This window comes from Capra hircus, chromosome 7 (genome assembly GCF_001704415.2).
Source record: "Capra hircus breed San Clemente chromosome 7, ASM170441v1, whole genome shotgun sequence".
Classification (NCBI taxonomy): domain Eukaryota; kingdom Metazoa; phylum Chordata; class Mammalia; order Artiodactyla; family Bovidae; genus Capra; species Capra hircus.
Genome location: NC_030814.1, coordinates 59,639,814 through 59,659,725, shown reverse-complemented (window position 1 = coordinate 59,659,725; position 19,912 = coordinate 59,639,814). Strand labels below are relative to the sequence as shown.

At 56.6% G+C, this 19,912-nt stretch overlaps 1 protein-coding gene across 3 annotated transcripts in view; it reads left to right on the top strand.

Annotated features, from left to right (window-relative positions):
* The window catches only part of CXXC5 (CXXC finger protein 5), a 34,299-nt gene continuing 22,402 nt past the window's right edge, over positions 8,016–19,912 (top strand). Inside the window, exon 1 of one of the 3 annotated variants that reach the window (XM_018050302.1) lies at positions 8,016–8,554. The gene's annotated coding sequence lies outside the window, so the exon portion shown is untranslated. Of the gene's footprint in view, positions 8,555–8,617; positions 8,717–8,741; positions 9,471–19,912 lie in introns of those variants that run through there. The other 2 variants (XM_018050303.1, XM_018050304.1) reach the window with 2 other exon arrangements.

Sequence of the window (19,912 nt, the reverse complement as noted above, 5' to 3'; positions counted from 1 at the left end):
ATCTAACCCCAGCAGAGTCGGGGCGCAAGATTACAGGTTCTCTGGCCAGGGTGTGCCCTTATTCCTTGGGACAAGCACCCCACCCCACACGAGAATTTTCAGTCGGAATAAAGGTCAATGGGTCCTGGTGTGGGTAGAGGGATGACGGTGCCTAAGTGGGCTCAGCCAAGGGATGGAGAGAGGCATTAGTGCTAGTTGACAGACCAGGGCCTACAGAGAGTAGGGTTGCCCCAAGACACATTGAACCCTAGAGCCTAGGGGGTTCTAGGGTGGAGAGGAGGAAGTGGCAGGGAGATGGGCAGTGGCTTCGTAACCAGAGATGGCAAGCCAAGCGGTCTGAGGCAGCAGCTTGGAGCTGGAGTTTAAAATAACGCCTCGGCCTGGCCAGGATCGGATTCAGGTCACCCACAAGGCAGTGTGGCCACCGCCATCCGGCTTGGGTTTCTTGCCTTCCCTGATGATTTAATGGAGGAGGTGACTACCCAGGCAGGCAGGCCTAAGAAAAGGGGTCTAGGCACTGCCACTTCAGTCCCCTAAGCAGGCTCTTGCCTGTCCTTTCTCTTCCACACCCACCCCCATGGGACAGATTACCTTCATGCCCTCCCTCCTTTTCAGTAAATATTTGACACCAACTGGGGACCAGGTACTGGACAGAGTGTGGAGATGAGTTAGGCCTTGCCTTTTCTAAAGCCCACAAGTTTTGGTCCCCAGGAGGGGGAAGGTAATGAGTATTCCAGAGACTCTCCATGATGTCCTAGCCTCAATCCTGAAAGTCCTAGGCATGAGGAAGCAAGGGGCAGAAGGACCCCCACAGGCTGCAAGAGAGGAGAGCTGGACCTCGAAGAAGTCTTCTGTTTCTTCCTAAGAAATGGCTGTGGCTGCGACAGAGAGGGGAGAATGTCTTCTCCAAAGCCAGTGATCATCCTTGAAAACTCCCCAGGGTGGTCCACTCCCCCAGTGTTCCCTGACCTGCCCCCTCCCCCAAGGCAGAGCCCTCAGACATAGATCTGAGAGCACATTCTGGTCCTTCTCTGTCCACATAGAGTGACCATGGAATAGGGCAAGGGGTCAGGGGATATGAAGCAGGGAGTGCCCTCTTTAGTTTTTCAAAGAAAATAGTTCTAGCCCTGCCACATCCCGTTATGCTTTTGGAAAGTGGGGAAAAGCTACCTCAGTCAATAAAAAGTTCCAACCAGGGACTTCCCTGGCAGTCCAGTGACTAAGACTCTGCTCCCAATGCAGGAAACCCAGGTTCGATCCCTGCTCAAGGAACTAGATTCCATATACTGCAACTAAGAGTTAGCATGCCACAACTAAGACTCAGCACAGCCAAATAAATAAATATTTTAAAAGTTCTGCCCATTATCCCTCTGCTCCACTCTCCCTGCCAGAGTCTTTGGGCTCCTAGGGGCAGTGGCAACTTCTGGGCAGCAGCTCTTGGGGCCCAGCAGGTATGGTTCCTCATCACTTTGCCCTTCTTCCTCATCTATGAGTCTGAGGAGATGACACAGCAGGCCAAGAGAGCTCCAGGCCAGATCTCTCTAAGTGGAGCACTAGCCAGCTGTCCTGACAGAAATCACATATATCTAAAAAAGCATCTTGTATATCTTAATGATTTCTCAACAGCCCCTGATTGAAGCATGCTCAATTTAGCCGTGCCGTAAGTAACTTTTTATATTTCCTTGGGGAATCATTTCACTTATGAATCTTTTCTGAATCTGCAATCTCGATTAAAAGTTGATTTTTTTTTTCTTGTCTCTGTCTCCTCAGCTTCTGAGATGTTTCCCTAGTGAAAAGGGTGGTAGCACCATCAATCCTCTCTTGTTAGCCTGTCTGGGTCAGGAGAATTCTTCCTGAAGTCCGGGAAGCAGCAGTCAAGCCTCTTCTGTGATAGCACCTGGGGCTTTGTGACCTGAGGGGGAGCTGCCCTGGCCAAGGGGCTTACAGAGAGGTTGGGAGCATTGCCAGTCTCCTGCCCACATACACTCCCCTACCAGCCCCCACTACACACAGTGTTACACTGGGGGAACTGTCTAGCCCATTCTGCCTTTAGAATGTCTCCTCACCAGTTTAAGAATTTAATAAGGAGACAGAGAACCCTTCAAGGGTTCAGCTTGAGAGCACACAACAGGTTCAAATCCTGGCCCCGTTCCTGAACAGCTGTCACAGCCTGGTAAGTCATGTCTCTGGGAGCCTCAGTTTCCCTATTTGCAAAATGAGAATGTGATGGCTAAATAAATTACCAAGGAGATAAAGAGTTTAGCATAATATCTTCAGAAAGGCAGCCTTTATTTCTCTTGAGGGAACCCCAGCACCAGGGAGCAGAGTTGGAACAATGCTGAGGGTCCTATTGCAGTTCTGAACAGTATCTAATTCTTTTCCCCAACCACTCATTATCTAGTCCTAGTGACACCCCTTGGGGTGAAGTGGTGGGAATGGCATAGTTATCTCCCTGAGATTAAGGGTCTGGTGGGGTTGGGACTTGCCCAGGGGCTGCCCCATGAGGCCCACCCAGAGTTTCTGACTCTCCTGAGAGACAAAGGTCAGGGCTACAGTGGGAAGGCTGGAGGGCAAACTAGGGTGAGAAGCTCTGAAGTTAGAAGGGCCTTTGCCATAGACACTGTCCCCATATACTCCCCGCCCCCCACCTCCCTCCAATCAGGGGAAGGATTTGTCCAGGTGCTGGGACCTCTGGCTCTGACCTCTAACCTTCTACTCTGGCCTCCAGTGGGCTTTGAGTCACAACTGGGGGTGGGGCTGGGGGACACGGCAGCAGAGGCTGCTCTGGGAGTTAACGATTTACGAGGGGCCCCTTCCTGAGGCCTCCCTCCTCACAGGCCAGGCAAGGCAAGCAAGCAACCCCGTGACAGCCCAGGCGACTAGACACAGAACCAGTCCCGCCAGTTCAAAGAGCAGTTCATCCGGGGCTTACCCCCAGGCAATTGCCTGAGTACCCCATTCTCTGGAAAAACAAAGTAGGGCTTGGTAGGTGAGGTCTGGTCTAGGGAAAGAGGCTGGGTCCTGTTTTAAAGTCTCAATGCTCTGCCTTCTGGGGCTAGATCTGTGAGGGGAGGCTGAGCCCCACCTCCTCCACCTCCAGTTTTCTCCCTATCACCCCACCAGAGCCTGTAGGTCTTGGGTAGAGCACTTTCTGGCCAGGCTGGCTTCTGGATGCCCAGGGCACACACACCCTCACCCTTTGTTCTGGTCTACAGTCACCAGATTTGGGATGCTGTGTTCTCCCGTCCCCTAAGGCTCCATTCTGTTACCTCAGGACCCCTCCCTCTCCCCATTCTGAGGGCCATGGAGCCACACAGCTTTGGTCTCTGAGTGCACCCAGTCCCTTCCCGTTTCCCATAGAAGAGACAGCTGAACCATGATTATGCCTAGAGAAGTCGAGAGTTACTGTCACGGGCATGACACCCCCAACTATCCCTGCCCCTCTCCCCTCATCACATTTGGCTGAGTTCCCTGTTTCCTGGGTCTGGCAGAGTATCAGGGTACTTCTGGTTGTGTGTGGCACATGCGTAGCTGTGTCTAGGCAAGCAGAACTACAAAGTGTGAGGTGCATGTATCGGCCTGGTCTCTGTTCCCTCCCAGCCTCACCCCAGAGTCATTTTGTTCTGGGACTGGAGAAGTAACCCTTCTTCTGGTCTTTTCCACTCTGTTTGCACAGCTCAGGGCCGGCTGGGCCACCAAACTGACTTCTTAGGGATGGACTGGACCTTGACATCCTAAGAAACAGACCTAGCTTTTCTGAAATTTCCTTCTAGTTTCACACTTCTCTTGTCCCTTCAGAGGTCATGGGGACAGCAGTGGTACCTAAGGGCCAATAGTCAATATGTGAGTCTTGAGACCCCAGAGGCCTGGGCCCATGCCTAGGCAGTCAGGCATCTCTCTTCCCCTGCCCGTGTTTGCACCCCAAGCCCTGCTCTGGGTGAGGTGTAACCGCCAGCGTGACCCCACTGAAGACTATCCCGCACCCTGCCCTGAGGCAAGACTCCAAATGCCCTGGCTCTCATTTTCTGTGATAACAGATGAGGGAACTAGAGCCTCAGTAGAAGGGTATGCCAGGCTCTGTATTGACCATGTAAATTGGAAACCCTAACTCCCACACTCCTCTCCACGCAGCCATTCCAAGCCATTGGATGTTTAATCGATGACTGGTGGCTCAGACAGTAAAGCGTCTGCCTACAATGAGGGAGAGACCCAGGTTCAATCCCTGGGTCGGTAAGATCCCCTGGAGAAGGAAATGGCAACCCACTCCAGCAGTCTTGCCTGGAAAATCCCATGGACGGAGAAGCACGGTAGGCTACAGTCCATGGGGTTGCAAAGAGTCAGACACCACTGAGCCACTTCACTTAATGGAAAAGGTAGATCCCTCCTTTAAGGCATGGATTTAAATCCAGGTTTTGCTACTCTGTAACATTAAACAGCTGTGTGAGTCCTAGGATTAAGCATATTCACTGAAAGCAATCAGTATGGTGCAAGACACATAGTAAGTGCTCAGAAAAATGTTGGCTACAATCCTTGTTACTGATACTTACTTAGTGCCAGGCTTCAGGCCCAAAGCAGGTAGGGGACTCTCCCTTACTCTCAACAAATGTTTGTGGATGGTAGTAGTGAGGGGACAGGAGACAAATGAGCAAATAAAAGCTATTTCTGTGCAGTGTGGTCACTGTGGCCATAGGAGGGGACAGATGCGGGGCCCCAAAGCCAGGCCACAGAGTACAATTGCTCAGTACATGCACTATAAAAAAGCCAGCTGGCAAAGGGAGCAAGGAAGACTGGAAGACAGTTCATGACCTGCGGCCAAATGGCAACCCACTCCAGTATTCTTGCTTGGAGAATCCCATGGACGGAGGAGGCTGGTGGGCTACAGTCCATGGGGTCGCAAAGAATCGGAAACGACTGAGTGACTTCACTTTCACTTTATACCTGTCAAAAAGTGGTAGCTTTTTCTGATTTGGACAAAGGCTAGTGCTGGCTCTGTAGAGAGAAGCCAAACAGGCAGAGAAGTCAGAGAAGATTCCCAGTGGAGTGATAACATGCTCTTGGTCTTCAATGAGGACTTCAGGAGGTGAGCTTGATTAAGAGCCTTCTGGGCAGAGGGAACAATTTGTACAAAGACATGCAAACTTGAAGGGAAGTTTTGGGGTGTCTGAAAGAACCACCAGTGTTGAATGGTGTTGGTCAGCAGGGCTTAGGAACTGCAGGGAAGAACAGGACCAGTTAGGGAAGCCAGACCAAGCTGGGGCAGGCACTTGAGCTGAGCCCGGTGGGCTTTGAGGAGTTACTATAGGATGATGACCAAGGTGAATCCCAGAGAAGCTTCACTAGGCCAACAAATCTCAGGGGTTAGGGAAACAACTTTGGTGCCTGTCTCATGTCAGTTTCCTCATCTGAAAATTGGGGATGCTACCACTACTGGGGATGATGTAAGGATTAAATGAGATAAGGTGCCTTAACTGTTTAGTTTAATGCCCTACTCAGGGTGAAGGCTTTGTAAATGCCAGCTATGGATATTCTAACCAGAACCAGGAGAGCAGGATCCTACCCAGAAGACAGGGCAGGTGTCTACATGCCTCTTCTCTCCCCCATTGGTACTGAAGACTTATGGAAATTGCTTCCTAAATCTAAGCTGATTGATTGAATAGCAATGTGAAATTCAAATACTTTTGGGGAGGAATAGTGAACCAGGATCCCTTTACTTCTTGTGGAAGGGGCATAGAGTGGGGATAGTCACCCCCAAGGCCAGAGACCTCCTGCCCAATCCTTCCTGGCTGTCTCCCCCTTGTCTCACTCTTTATGGTTAGAGTTCTATGCAGATGATTTGCACATGGCATTTCCTGTTCATGTTGCATTTTCCATGTGGACAGTTCTGCCACTCTCCTCTCTGGCTCCTATCTGGGGTAGAGAGGTGAGGATCTGGGTCTCCCTCTACTTCTTAATTTCCAGGAGAAGGGGAAGACTCCAAGACTGACTCAGCTGGGCCAGACATATGCAAACACTCTATCCCTGAGAAAGTCACCATTGGGATCACCTGACTCATCTCCATTGCAGCCTGCAGCCCCTTGGCCTTTGCCAAGTTGAGGAGGGTGGGCAGACGTCCTTGGGGAAAAAGTGGATATTTAGTAGTAATTCCCTAAGGTGGAGGTACTGTCCCCCACACCCCATGAATTTCAGCATGAAGCTTTTTTCAGGTGTGCAGGGCCTGATTCTCTACTCTCCCCGCCTAGGCTGCAGTTCCCTGAGGACGGAGTTTCATTTCTTGGGTCCTAATCCTCTCAGGTCTGCTGCTGACTCCTGGGGAACAAGTGCCCCCTCAGAGTCTGGGCCTGAGCTTCCTCAGAAAAGGTAGATCATGGTGGGCTGAGTGTTTGGAGATCTTTGGTCATCTTGGCATGGGTCACTGCCTCATATCTCCTCGTATAGTCAAGTGAGTGTCCAACATAGTACCTGACACTCAGGGTCGGCCAGAATGTCTGTCTTTAAGCAGTTTAGTGGTGATAATCTAGAGGTGTTCATTTGTCTTAAAACTATGTTCTCAGATCAAGTACCTTGCTTTCCTCATGTGGTATGTTTGAGGGGGCTTTGTGGAACACTGCTGGAGAGGAGAGGCTAAAGCCTCCCCCCCATTTAGGAGCCATTCCTTGACACACAGTTGAGAGAATACTTCTCAGCAATTGAGAAAGAGAGGGGGTGTCCATCAAAGGGTCACTCCCTGTGGCCTTGGAGGTCAGGGCAGGTAGACAGGCAACACATTCTAGATGAACTCTGCCCTCTGACACCTCCCTCACACCACTATCCCCTGGCTGGGTCAAAGTCCCAAAGCCAAATTTAGAAAGCTTGGACGGTGGGCATCCACAGGCTGCTCCTGTGAGACCCAGGCCCCAGGTGCTGCGCCACCCAGGCAAGCAACACCAAGGAGGAGAAGAGACAGTGAGGTGGGAACTGCTTCCATTTCTTCCACTAAGACTGCTCCTGTGACTGGAGGCACCCGGGCTGCCACAGTTAACTCCCAGTTATCTAGGCCCCAGGCTGTAACATTTAACCCTAGGTAGACTTCACCAACCGCCCTGCCCCTTTAGGGTCTCTCCTCTGGGGGCTGTGTTTTCTCTAGCGCAGGAAGCACAAAGCCACCTCCACGAATTCCACAGAACTGAAGAAACTTTCCACGGGGCTTGCGCTATGGGTCTCTGAAGTGGCGAAGAGGTCGATATATGCAGCTTTAGGATTAGCCCAAGCTGGGCAGATGGGGGGGCCCGGTGAATGACGGTGAGGATGTGCGGGTCCAAATCTGAATCCACTGGGTTTTATTCTTTCAGCCAGTGTCTGTTGAGCATGGCGCTGTGCTAGGCACTGTTTCAGGCTCAGAGTTCACAGGCCACCGTCTCAGAACACCACTGTGTGGTCGCTTTAGCTTCAGGACTCAAGTATTTTGGTTGGGGGCGGTGTAGCAAACAAAAAGTCCTTTCTCGAATCAGTTTCCTCATCTGTGTAATAGGAACAGGGACGTCTGCCCCTTCTCCCTGGGAACTAGAGCCCACTGAGTAGGGGAAAGCGCTCTGGGAAGAGTGGACTCTGAACACTCGTCTAGTTCCAAGAGTGCTCAGCTAGGAGTACCCGGCCCCACGCGCACCTGAGCTGAGGGGCGCGGCTAAACCCTCCCTACAGGTCCTTGTAGCTTCGCGGCCGGCTGGCGAGGGATGGCGGATTTCCCCGTAAGGTGCGTCTTCAAGCCCATGCACTCCTTACAGAACGGGTGAGGTCCTCTTATTTTTTGTAAAGTTGCGGGAAAAGAGGTGAAGACCGGGCGCGCTGGAGAGCTGAGGCTTGGCCGACCTCGTCAGAGCGCGGGGAGCTAGAGGCGCATGGCTGCGGCTCCGGCCTGAGAGCCTGCGGCGTCCAAGTGGCCAGAGCTGCGTCGGGAGGGAGGCGGAGGGAGGAGGGAGGGGAGCCGAGGTGGCGCGGGGGGGCGGGGGGGGATGAGGAGGGAGCGTGCAGTCCGGTCCGGGTTTTGCCGGCAGCCCCTGGGCAGCGTTCAGAGCTCCTGCCCGGGCGGGCGCGCGGCGGCGGAGCCTGAGCGGCGATGTAGAGGCGGCAGCAGAGGCGGCGGCGAGAGCAGGCGCCCGAGCCGAGAGAGAAGAGCTGCCGAACCTTGTTCCCCGAAGCCGGGCCCCGCGTCCCAGCCCTGCCCAGCCCTGCGCCCAGCCATGCGCGCCGCCTGCTGAGTCCGGGCGCCTCACGCTGCGCCCTCAGCCAGCCGCTCCGCGCTACGCTCGGGGGTGATTAGTTGCTTTTTGTTGTTTTTTAATTTGGGCCGCGGGGAGGGGGAGGAGGGGCAGGTGCTGCAGGCTCCCCCCCCTCCCCGCCTCCGGCCAGCCGCGGCGGCGTGACTCCGGCTCTGGACCCGGGCACCGCGGGCAGCGCGGCTGGAGCGGAGCGCACCGCGGCGGAGGTGCCCAGAGCGGAGCGCAGCTCCCCGCCCCGCCCCTCCCCCTCGGCCTCGCGGCGGCGGCGGCAGTGGCGGCTTGGACGACTCTGAGAGCCGGTAGGTGTCGGGCCACGGCCCTCCCCCGACCCCCCGGAGGCCGGCCCCCTCCCCTTCCCCGCCTACCTCCCTCTCTTCCCCCGGGGCCCGGTGCGCGGCCGGGGCCGGAGTTCGCTGCAAGTCTGCGGAAAGTTTGGCGGCGCGGGCTCCCCCGAAGTTCAGGTGCGGAGAGCGAGGGACGGGAAAAGAGGGGTCCGTGTTTGGGTGTGGCGGGGGGCGCCCGTAATCTGAGCCTCGGAGCCCCGGGGGATAGGAGCCCTAGCTCCAGTGATCGCTCAGTGGCCTCTTCTATACTCAAGCCTCCCCAAGCCGCAGTCAGCTCGGTCGCAGATCACTGAGTTCAGACAAAAAGAGGGGTTTTCGGGTCGGGGACGGCGGCTTGGGCGCCTTGGATTGGGGCAGGGGCTCTCCCTGCGGGGTACTGTCCCCTCCCCAAGTACTCGAGCTTGAGGGCACAGGGGCGGCGGGAGCCAGTGTCTTTACCTCTCGGCGCTGGGCTCGCGCTCCGTCTGCGGGGGCGGCTGATTGGAGATCTTCGGCGCGCACTCCCCCCCAAGAGACCCTATTCGTAGTCCTGTCTTTTGGGGGCATCACTCACTGCTCTTAATGTCCTAGACGACGCGCGGCTGAGTCTCCCCCCCCTTTTGGAGGGGGCGGTGGCCACTTCTACATTTCCCCTCAGGCTCCTCGCCCCCGCTGCCCGCGGGGTGTCTGGCGGGCAGATCAAGTTTGACCTTTTTTTTTTTTTCGTCAGAGTATCACCCCCGACCACCACTGCACCCCGCGGCCTCTCTCTCCCTTCCTCACTAGCCTTAGGGAGTCTTTCAGCCTGTCTCCCGAGCCCCGCGTGGCCAAGCAGCATGCAAAGCCAGGGAGGGAAAATGGGGGTGTTCTTCTAGCTGCGGAGCTGTGGGAGGTGAGTCCCAGCCGCCTGCTTCGCTGCTCTGGCCCCAAATTTACCCATGAAGTTTGGCCCCGAGCCCCCCTCCCTCTTTGCTTCCCCAGAGCGAGGGGCCGAACCGCCGTGAGAAGAATGTGTTAATTTTCTTGCTGGGGGAAGTTGTCCTCGCCCGTAATGGGCTGCTTTCCGGCGGGGAGCGCGGGGTGCGCCTGGCTTTGTTTATTTGTAGGATCCACAGAAAGTGAGTGACCCCGGTTTTTAAACGGGGGGCCGCCTCCCGGGACCTGTCAGAAGAGCTGAAGCGCCCAATGAGGTAGCAAAATCGCTTTTTGGTGCCCCCACCTCAGGAATCAGAAGGGGTCCGCGGAGTTGGGCTGGTGCCACGGGCTGCAAGGAGGAACCAGCAGATTTGGGGGTTCTGTAGGGACTCTTCCGGGAAGACCTGCTCCCTGTTGTCTCCTGCGACGGCGGTCTGAAGGGTTGGCAGCCGCGCCCTACTTTGCCCCCTGGACCCTGGGTGGTCTGAGAGTCGTGTCTTCGGATTGAAGGGGCTGAAGCGGGGGGCGGGGGGTTCTGGCGAGCCAGCCTCTTGACCTCCGCCTTTCCCTGCGCTGCAGCCGCTGTTCCGAGCCCGAGGTTTTGTGGTGGGCCAGCTGCCCCCCACCCACCCCCGCCTCCCCGCGTTTGCGCAGGAAGCGCTGGGGAGGGGGCGTGTGCGTTCGTTCGGCCCTCGCCCCCGCCGGAGCCGCCCCAGGGCGGCCGGCAAACAGAGTCCCTTTCAAGTTTTCCGCTGGGGCCGCCTGGCGGGGGCTGCGTGCGCGGTCGCTGCGGACTTGTTTGGAGCGCTATTTGAACGCCCGGCGCCACCTCAGCTGCCCCGGCCCGCGGGGGCGGGAGGCGGGGGCCGGGGGAAGGCTCTTCATGCAAGTGAGAGCATTTCAATTAGACGGTTTTAGGGGGCGTACTGGCCGAAGCTTGCCCTAATCCCCCTCCCGAAAGACCCCCCCCCACCCACCCCGTACCCTAGGTGCCTACCGTCTTAGGAAACCAGGGACTGAGACCAGAAGCCGCCTCCCAAACGCCTTTTTGAGAGCGATGCGGGGAGACTGAGGCCTGCGTTACCTACTACTGCGTAGTGTTGATTTAGCAGTTTCCCTGGATGAGACTCAAGCAAGAGCTGGCGGGGTCGGGCGGGAGGGGGGTGGATAGTGGCCCGCTCTGCAGCTGTCACCCCCTTCCCAGAACGGAAATTGTCCTCTCTCCTTGGGGAGGAGGGAGAGGGGGTGATTTTTGCCCTGGGAAGGGGTGGGAACAGCTGAGGGAGGTTGGCCTCTGAGTTCTCAGTTAGTCCTGGGGCCCTTGGTAGAAGCCCACCCCTCCCACACCCCCACCTCCAATCTTGGCAGGAACTGGGGCTCTCCCAGGGAAGCAAGAGCTAGCCTTGAGCCTCCCTCTCCCATGCCACCTCCCTTTCCTAGGTGGGGGGCAGAGGTTCCTCTGCAGAAGACAGACCCTTGGCTGACTGGCTGTCTGTTGGCGCCTTATTTATGTGTGTATTTGGGCCCGGCTGTTCTCCCGGCTCAGCAGGTGACCCTGGCCGGGGCCTCCTATCTCTCCCCCGACAGAGCCTGTTGACTTACCCGTGGGCCAGCGGCCTCGTCTTTATCACGTGAGGCCTGGAATGTCCACCCGGCAGGGCTGGGCTGGGTGGGGGAAGGGGAGGATTCTGCATCCAGGGCCCAGACCAGATTAAGCCTGTGTTCTGTGGGTTCCTACTGTGACCCTCAGCTCTTGCTGCCTCTTTTCAGCTTCTACCCATTTGGCAAATGAGAAGCTGAGGCTCGTAGGATTGGGGGACAGGCAGGTTCCATCTGGATAAAGAAACAAGTCTATGGGAATTAAATGCCCTGCTTTCTTTGGGACCTTACCTACTTATTCATGGGACAGTAGAATGGAGATTGGGGGGTCTCTCTGGGAGGGAGGGGTGTAGGCTGGGCCGGGGTCAGCTGACTTTCCAGGGTAAAGGATAGGGTGGAGGGATGCTGGGATGCTGATGAGCCAGACTCTGGCCTACTTTCTTAGATCCCTTGTCTTTTTGGGGTGACCATGAAGTCAAAGCCAGCTGCCCAGCTTGGTGTTCTGAAGCATGTCTCAATTGGCCAAGGATGGGGCGGGGCTCACTTATCATTACTGTTGTTATTATTATTGCTACCCTTTATATGTGGTTCAGTTCTTCATTCATTGGCCCACTGTGTATTTATTGAGCACCTACTATGTGTCAAGCCCCACCCTCTGGGCTTGCAGAAATGAATCATTGACTCTACCCCCGACTGCCCTGGAGGTAGGTCCAGGGCTGAAACTCTGCCCTGTTTGCCTGCCCCCTGGGCCCCTGAATGGAGCTTTCCCCTTTTCTATCTGCGGCTCTCCCTCTCTTACCCCCCCCACCACCACCACCACCTGGTCCCATCCTAGCCTCTGCATATGGTTGTAGGGTGTGTGTGTGTGTGTGAAGTGCCCTTGATTAAGTGTATTAATAGTTAAACTCTCACTCATAGCTGAAACTCACCAGACCACAAAAAGCCTCCCCAGTTACTCACGCGCTACTGCCCAACAAGAATATCCCACTCAAGTTTTTTCTTTTTTGCTTTCTCTTACTTCCCTCTTTATCCCCCCCAACTTTGAGCCCACCTCCCAGGCTGCAGGCAGTGAGAAAGAACTGCCCCCTCAAGGACCCAGGAATCTCCAACCATTCCACCTACCCTCTAAAGCCAAAGACAGTCAGCTGCTCAGTGAGGCTGTGTAGGTCTGGTCTGTTGGTATGGGATGCGGGAATCTGGGCAGTGTGTGTGCTAATGACTCAAGATGGATATATCTGTGACTGTGTGTGTTGAATGTGTGTCTGTTTATCTTGGGGTGTTGGGAGTCTGAGCCTGTGTGTATTTGAATCAGGGCGTGTGTTTATAGATCTAAAAGTTGTGTCTGCATCGCATATATATATACCTGTGTGTTGTGAGCCTAAGAATCTATATCTGAAAGTTGAGTCTGTCTCTGTAAATCTAGGAACGTGTATATTCTAAGTTGTGTGGGCCTAGAATTTCGGAGAGGGTGTGTTCATGATTTGTGTATATCTGTGTGTTTTATATACGCTTGTAAATTGGGGACTGTATCACTCCTTGGGTGGTACTGAATTGGGAAAGCGTGTGTGACTCTGGGAGTGGGCATGTCTGAGCTATGCTAACAGTGGTCTATGTCTTTGGTAGCCGGTGTCTGTGTTCCTTGCTCTTTCTGTATCTCTGTCTGCCCATCTGTTTTTCTGAGTCTTTCCCTCCCTAGTTGAGGCCCTGAGTCTGTGAACGTGTGTGGTGTTGAACCTCTCCCACCCAGTCCTTCTCCTCCCCTGCCCTCCCCAGCAGTAACTGGGCAGCCTCCCCGTCTGCCTGCCTGCTGGGAGTTTGGAAGCCATGGAGGGAGACAGGCTGGGGCCGGGGTGACAGCGCGTATCCACGGCAATGGCAGCCTGTGATTACGGGAATAAAAGGATTTTAAGGTCATGGGTGTATTTTTTTGTTTTGTTTTGTGTTTTTCCCCTCTTTGGTGGAGCCACTGGCAACAAAGGGCCATTGCTGTGTGTCTGCAGGTTGGGAGCCTGTCCCCATGCAAGTGAACATGGATCTGTGGGCCTTTCCTGGGAGCATGAACACGTGTGTGTATATGCATGAGTGGAGCCTGTGAGAACGTGTGTTCCTCTCTGCCTGCTCCCGGTGATAGAGTGCATAGGGCTGTTCTCTGGGGAAGAATTCTCAGGAAAACTTGATTTTGGGTATTTCATGGAGCTGGAACCCTGCAATCCTGTGTGTGCTGAAGAGTGGTCTGGCCCCAATCTTTGCCTACCTGTCTCCTTCTCCCCACCCCACTCCCTATAGGGTGTCTCTGGCCAGAGACTGGCTCAGCCCAGTCACCTGGGCCAGGCCACATCTCAGGGTGTCAGTGCCCCTGGCCCTGCTCCAGCCCCTGTAATTGCATTCTGCCGCCTAATCCCCCGCCAGCTCAATTAGATCGCAAATTCTTCTTCATTTCCTGCCTCTGATGCTGGCCTCCCTCTGGGCTCACAGGGCCTGGGAGGGAGGGAGGGGATCTTGCCCCCTCTTCCGCCTGCACTGGGGGCTCTGGACGTGGGGTGTGATTAGTTCCTGGCACACCGGCCCTCGGGTGCTGGTTGCAGCCCTGGGAGCCAACAGGACAGGGCTTTGCTGAGCCTTTATAGACCAGCCTCAGTAGCCCTGTGCTGGGGGAGGGGCTTGTGTTGTCTGGTACCTGGGCTCTGAGTGGACCAGGCAGGTCACTCTGGCCAAGCCCCTAAACAGTATCTTCACTGTTGATCCCCACAGGCTCTGCCCATCTCCTTATTCCCAGAGGAGTTGCTGACCACCCCTTGGTCTAGCAGTTGTGACTTTGTTTTTGACCTTTTCCTGGTGGCTGTTCCAGGCACCGATAGCATCACTGAGCTCCCCCGCTACCGGCCCCTCCTAACTCCCAGCCTCGACCTCACCCAAACAGGTATATTTGACCACTGGCTCAGGAGTCAGACCTGGCTCCAAATCCTGGCTATGTCACTGCCAAGCTGGATATATGTGTGACCTTTGGTCCATATATGTTCTGTGATCCTCAGTTTCCTTATCCCTGAAAAGGGAGTGTAAGAGTGCCTGACTCACAAGGCTATTTTCACATGGACACAGGGATGGCTGTGCAGTGCCCACCATCAGTGGCTAGCCCACAGTCAGCATTCAATAGAAGTTGGCTTTTATGGTGATGAGGACTTCCTGTCCCCCACATGGCTCATGGTTAGCGTTTCTGTCTTTATTCTGCTAGTTGCCAGGTGTATGACCTTGGGTACTCTGGCTGTCTGGGTTTCTCTTCCCCATTTGTGAGATGGGACCCACGATGGGCCTGACCTCACAGGATTACCTGCATGCTTGGCCCTAGCCCACTCTGCAGGTTTTCAAAGTGTTACTTGTATTCTTATTTCTTTTCCTCACACCAAGCCTGGGGTGGGGTGGGGCGGGTGAAGACACAGGCTCGGGGACAGGGGGACTGGCCAAGGTCATGAGGTTGATGGTGGGGCGGGGGGAGAGAGGCGGCGGTGGGAGGGCTGGGGGATGACCCACTGGCTTGCTTGCCCGTTGACTGGCTGGCTCAGCTGAGCTGTGAGGCATGGCCTTCCCTCCCGCTGATCTCTGTGGAAAGTGGTGGCGCGGCTGATTTTTTTTTTTTTCTTTCTGTGAAGGGGAAGCTGGATGTCTACCCCCTCCTTCCCCAGGAGGTGCCTGTGGCAGTGGCTGTGCTGACAGGCCTCCTGGCCTTCTGACTAGGGTGGCTGGCAGCTCTGGAGGGCTGGCTGTGCACAGATCAGCCGGAGGGAAGAGAGAACCGCAAAGGTCCCCTGCCCTCACTAATCCCCTGGGCCCCTCCCACCCTCAGCCCGTCCTCCGTCTGGATGGAAAGACAGCAGCCACGGCAGGAGGAGAGCTGGGGGAGGCTGGCTGGGCTCCGGAGGTGGTAGAGGGGGACTGGGGGGGGGGTGGTCTGCTCCAGGGTCCCTGTATCTCCCTGGCTAGTCTCCTTATTTCTATGACCTCTGTCACTCATTGGCCTAAGGTCTTTAATATTTCATGGCCTTCGGAGCCAGCCCCCTGCCCCAGCCCACAGGCCCCCTTTGTCTGCCTGCTGCCCGCCCTGGGGTATCCCTGTCACTGAATTACTGAGTTACTGACCTCGGGGCTGTCTGTGCCTCCCCCCAGCCCTGATACCATCCGTATCCCTCTTGACCTGCCCCCCCAAACACACACCTCTGTCACAACTCATCTCTCCTGCGGGTCCTCTCCTCCTCTCTCACATCTCTAACTGTCCCTCTGCCCTTTCCCTCCATTTTTCTCTTTTTGTTGGCCTGCTCCTCCCCAGCAGGACAGAAACAGTGGCAACTGGTGTGCCTGGCCGCCCCCCCAACCCTGTCCACCCCTTCCTGCCCCCATCCCCCCAGCTGTGCTGGCCGTGAGAGCTGGTTTTATTTATTTTTCTGTTTGTTTGGGAAGAGGGCAGGGGCAGTTCTGGGCCCTGGCTGCTGCGCTCTGCCTAGAGCAGCGGGCAGGCGGGCCGCACTGGCCTCCCAGGAATGTGGCCGGGACGCCCCGCGCTATATTTACTTCCCTCCAGCTGCTGGCCCCAGCAGGGCAGAGCCAGGCCTGCCCGGTGGCCCCGGGGGAGCCCTGTGCCCACCCTCCCCTGTCCGGCAGACCCCACTTGGCCCTTGGGCCTACTGTTCCCTCCCTTCACCGTGACCTCCCCTGACCTCCTCGGACTCGCCCGGTCTGCCAGCAGGAACGCTCATGTGCCATGCCGGGACAAGCATAAAGTGCAGGCGCAGTAGCCTGCCCCATGTGGGACTGCAAGCACCTGGCAACCCCCACATCCCCACCTGGGGCCTAGCCTAGGCCTGTAATCTGGTGGCCAGAACTATGCAAAGCATCTTTTCGGGCCTCTCCCCACTGGCCTGGTCCTTGCTCTTGCCACAGTCCCCTCAGCTCTGCTGTGATCACTGGCCAGAGTGGGGTGGGCTAGGGTGGGAGGCCTGAGCCAGCGTCAGCAGTTGTGTTCCCTTCACTGCCGTCTCGCTTCCCACCTCACCTGCTGGCCCTCCCAGCTTTCATGTGTAGACATGTATTAATGTGCATGGTTAAAAGCTTGCTATACATGTGCAGCACCCATGAACACATGTTGGAGTAGACCTTCCGTGGAGGCAGGGCCATGCTCCTAACCATCGAGTCCCTTGATCATCAGATGCTAATGGGAGGCTACTGGGCTTGCTCCTTGCCAGCCTTGCAACGGGATGTGGCAGTGATTCCTTCCTGTCCTCTCAGTGTCTGGCACCAGTTAAGTGTTTGAAGAGCTTTAGCTGCTGCTCTAATCACTTGCTGTCTCCCAGTTATTACTATGATAATCATAGTAGGTCTTAACAATGGTGATGATAATGGCTAACCCGTTCCAGCCCCTGACTGAGGGCAGGCACTGTGTGGACGGCTTTCTAGCCTTCACTTCATTCTTTCCTCACAGTAGGTCAGTGATGTGGGTGCCATTAGCTTCCCCATATACAGATGAGGAAACTGAGGCTGGAGCGTTTGGGACTTGCCACTCCTGCAAGTGGGATTGGGTCCTGGCAGAGCCCTTGATGGGCCATGAACACCAAAAGGACAGCCAAGGTTGGGCTGTGCGTGGCAGTCCATACTGCCTAGCACACAGCAGGCACTCCGTCAATGCCTGCGGGGTACAGGCCTTGCTCTCTTTCCTTCTTGAGTCCCCCAGACCCCTGGCAAGGGACCTGGCACTTGTTGGGCAGATGGGCTGATTGGCTAGTTGGGTGAATGAAAGAATGAGTCAATGAATGAGCAGGTGATTGGCTGTGGAATTGAGTGCTCTCAAGGGACACCAGGAGGGGGAGATGTACTTATGTTGGTGAGGAGACTGTTTAGGGGAGACCCATTGGCCCTGCAGAGGATTCTAGGAAGCAAGGTTGAGGGGCGGGACTGAGAGATGCATCCAGAGACCAGTAGGCTACCAAGGCTGAGCCCTTGGGGCAGGTCATGTCATCTTCTCCCTCCAACCTCAGTTTTTCCATCTATCAAATGGACTTGGGAACCTTGCCCCGGCTGGCTGGTTGCCAGCTGGCCTGGGTTGGGGCTGGCCTGGGAGCCTGAGAGGTGAGGGACTGTGGTGGGAAGGAGGAAGCAGTGGGTGGTGAAGACTGGAAGATGAAGCGTGGAGCTTGGCTTGGAACCTGAGAAGCAGGGAGACCAACCCTGACCTGACACCGCTCCTCCCTCTGATCTCCAGGGTGGGGGCACAAGCTGACAAAGCCCTACCTACCTGCTTGCACTCCAGCGAGGTCTGGGCCTCCTGACAGCTGCAGCGTCCGTGGCTGTGTTTGCCACAAGGTGGTGGCCTGTCCTCCAAGACTAGACCAGCTTGATCCCCATAACCCCTTGCCCTGCCCCACAGCCTCATGTCTAGTTCCTGGTGACCCTGATGGGAGAGCCCAGCTCCTTTCCTGCCTGACCCGCCTCCCCCAAAGCTCGATAGAAAATTGCTTAGCTGGGCCTCCAGCAGCAGGTAGGAGTGGACTTGGCCCCCTTTCTTCTGGTGGTGTCCGATCTCGGTGGCCTGGAATCTTAAGTCACAGAAGTCTAGAATCATAGAATGCTTGGAGCTGAGGGATTCTTGTCAGGATTCTTGTCGCGTTGAGTCTAGAATCACAGAACCGTGGGCTCTGCTGCTGGAAGGAAGCGTGAATGGTCATGTTTCAATCTTGTTCGATGCTAAGAACATTGAGAATCTGAGAGGAGGGGCTTCCCTGTGGTGCCCGCCAGTGACATGAAACCCAGTTCTGCCTCTGGTCTGCCCCTCTCTGGAAATAAACCACGCCAGCACGGGGAGTGGGCTGTGTGGGCCCAGGCAGGCACTGAGGGGACGCAGCTAGCCTGCGGGCACGGGAGGGGTCCTCACGGCAGTGCCCGCCCGCCCGCTGCCCACGCTTCCCCAGGCACCAGTGTGAGGAGGAAACGCAGGCTGTTGCTTCCAGCGACAGCCGGCAGGGCCGGGCGGCTTCCCAGCTCCCCCTCTGATTCACGGCCGCCTGCAGCTCCCCCCTCCCCTGGGGGCCTCTGCAGCCCCATCTGTGCAATGGGGAGAGGAGGCTTCACCCCACAGTCTAGTCACAAAGACAGTACAGTTGTGATTCTTTTAAAGCCCACCCTAACGCTTTGGGAGAGTTGGGCCAGTGGTCCTGAATAGTTAGCTGGGCATTTGGCCCCAGAGCACTGAGAAATTCTGTTTGGAGTCACCCTGATGCCTGAGAAGCTTGGGAGGGCTGCATTGGTTCCTGGGGTAGAAAGTGTACCAGGTGGGAAACAATAGAGAAGGGCCCTGCCGCCAGGGCCATTCTTCCCATTCAGGAAGAGCCTGGATGGGAGCTGGGCTCGCTCCTGATCTCGGTATACCCATCTGCAAAATGGAGCGTGTCATTCCATGTGGCCATTCGTTCATTGTCTACTCAGTGCCTGGACATGTGCTGGGTACTGGGGATGCTGAGGCAAGTGGGAGGATGGTAGGGAGAGGAGGGGTGTCCTTGGCGGTGGGGTGGGAGTATGATTTGGCTGAAGGGGTGACTCTGGGAGAAGGAATGAGGTTGGGGGTGCACATAAGGGGCTGACCGGCGAGGCCAGTGTCCAGCGGAAAATCCCAGCTGTTCTCAGGAAGTGTTTCCTCCACTGATCCCCAGGGAGGGAGGCAAGGCAAGCAGGAAGGAGGAGAGTTGGGGGCAAACGAGGCCCCCAGCCAGTCCGATGGAGGCGTCCCAGGCCTGGCAGCTGGGCGGGTGTACCCCTCACACTGCAGGAGGGCTGGAACGCAGCCCCTCAAGCTCCGGGGCTGGGCCTGTGGTGGGGGGCCAGGGCTTTCAGGAGGGGCCGGGCCATAGTCCAGATTTCAAAGCCTTCCCCAGGGGCCTTGTGGTGCCCTCCGCCCTGTCCTGAGCTGCCGCCGCGGGGGTGGCAGATGCTGTTTCATCGGCTGAGACGAGTGGGAGGCCTCCGGAAGGTCCTCCTGGGAGGTTCCGGGGGGGGGGGGTGGCAGCGGGGGCGTCGGCAGCTGCCGCCCAGCTAAGGCTGGTTCATGGTGGCCTCCCAAGTCCCTCAGTTCCCCCAGGCCTGGGGATGGAGCACTGAGACTGATTCCTCCTGCTTTCACTCCCCCTACTGCCCACCAGGCTTCTTGGCTCTGGCCCCCCTCCCGTCCCTGGCTGTGTCTGCAGAGCCCCCCGGGGAAGGCAGGGGAGGAGGCGCAGCGGGCTCAGAACAGCGGGTGCCCGCGCAGCCAAGTATTTGCGCGAGCTGTCAGAGACAGACAGGCATGTAGGGAATTCGGTGCGTGTGGGGCTGGGGGAAGCAGCCGGGTGGGCAGGCAGGCAGGAGGGGGAAGCTGGGGCTGCCTCCCCCGCCTGTTGAACCCTGCAGAGACCACCGTTCTCCCAGCCCAGGCCAGAAGGTGCATCCGGCACCTCCTTCCTGTCTGTACCAGTGCAGGGGACAAGAGGGACTGGGTGGGACCCTGGCTGATGACGGGGCTGACACTGGGGAAGGGGTGCCCTGCTGAAGGCCAGAGCCTGGGAGAGGCTGTCCGGTGGAGTGTGGAGCTGGGCAGGAATCCGGGTTGTGCCCAACTGTGGCCTCCAGGAAATAGCAGCTGTCATGCTCCCGCGTCTCCCCCCTCCCCAAGCCTGGCACAACTTGTTTCCTGGCCAGGGTCCGGCTGGGGCAGATTGGAGGAGCCTGGTATTGCCCAGCCTGGGCAAAGAACAAGCAGGATGAAGGGGACCATGTTTATAAGCCTAAAGGTACTTGGGGATGCTG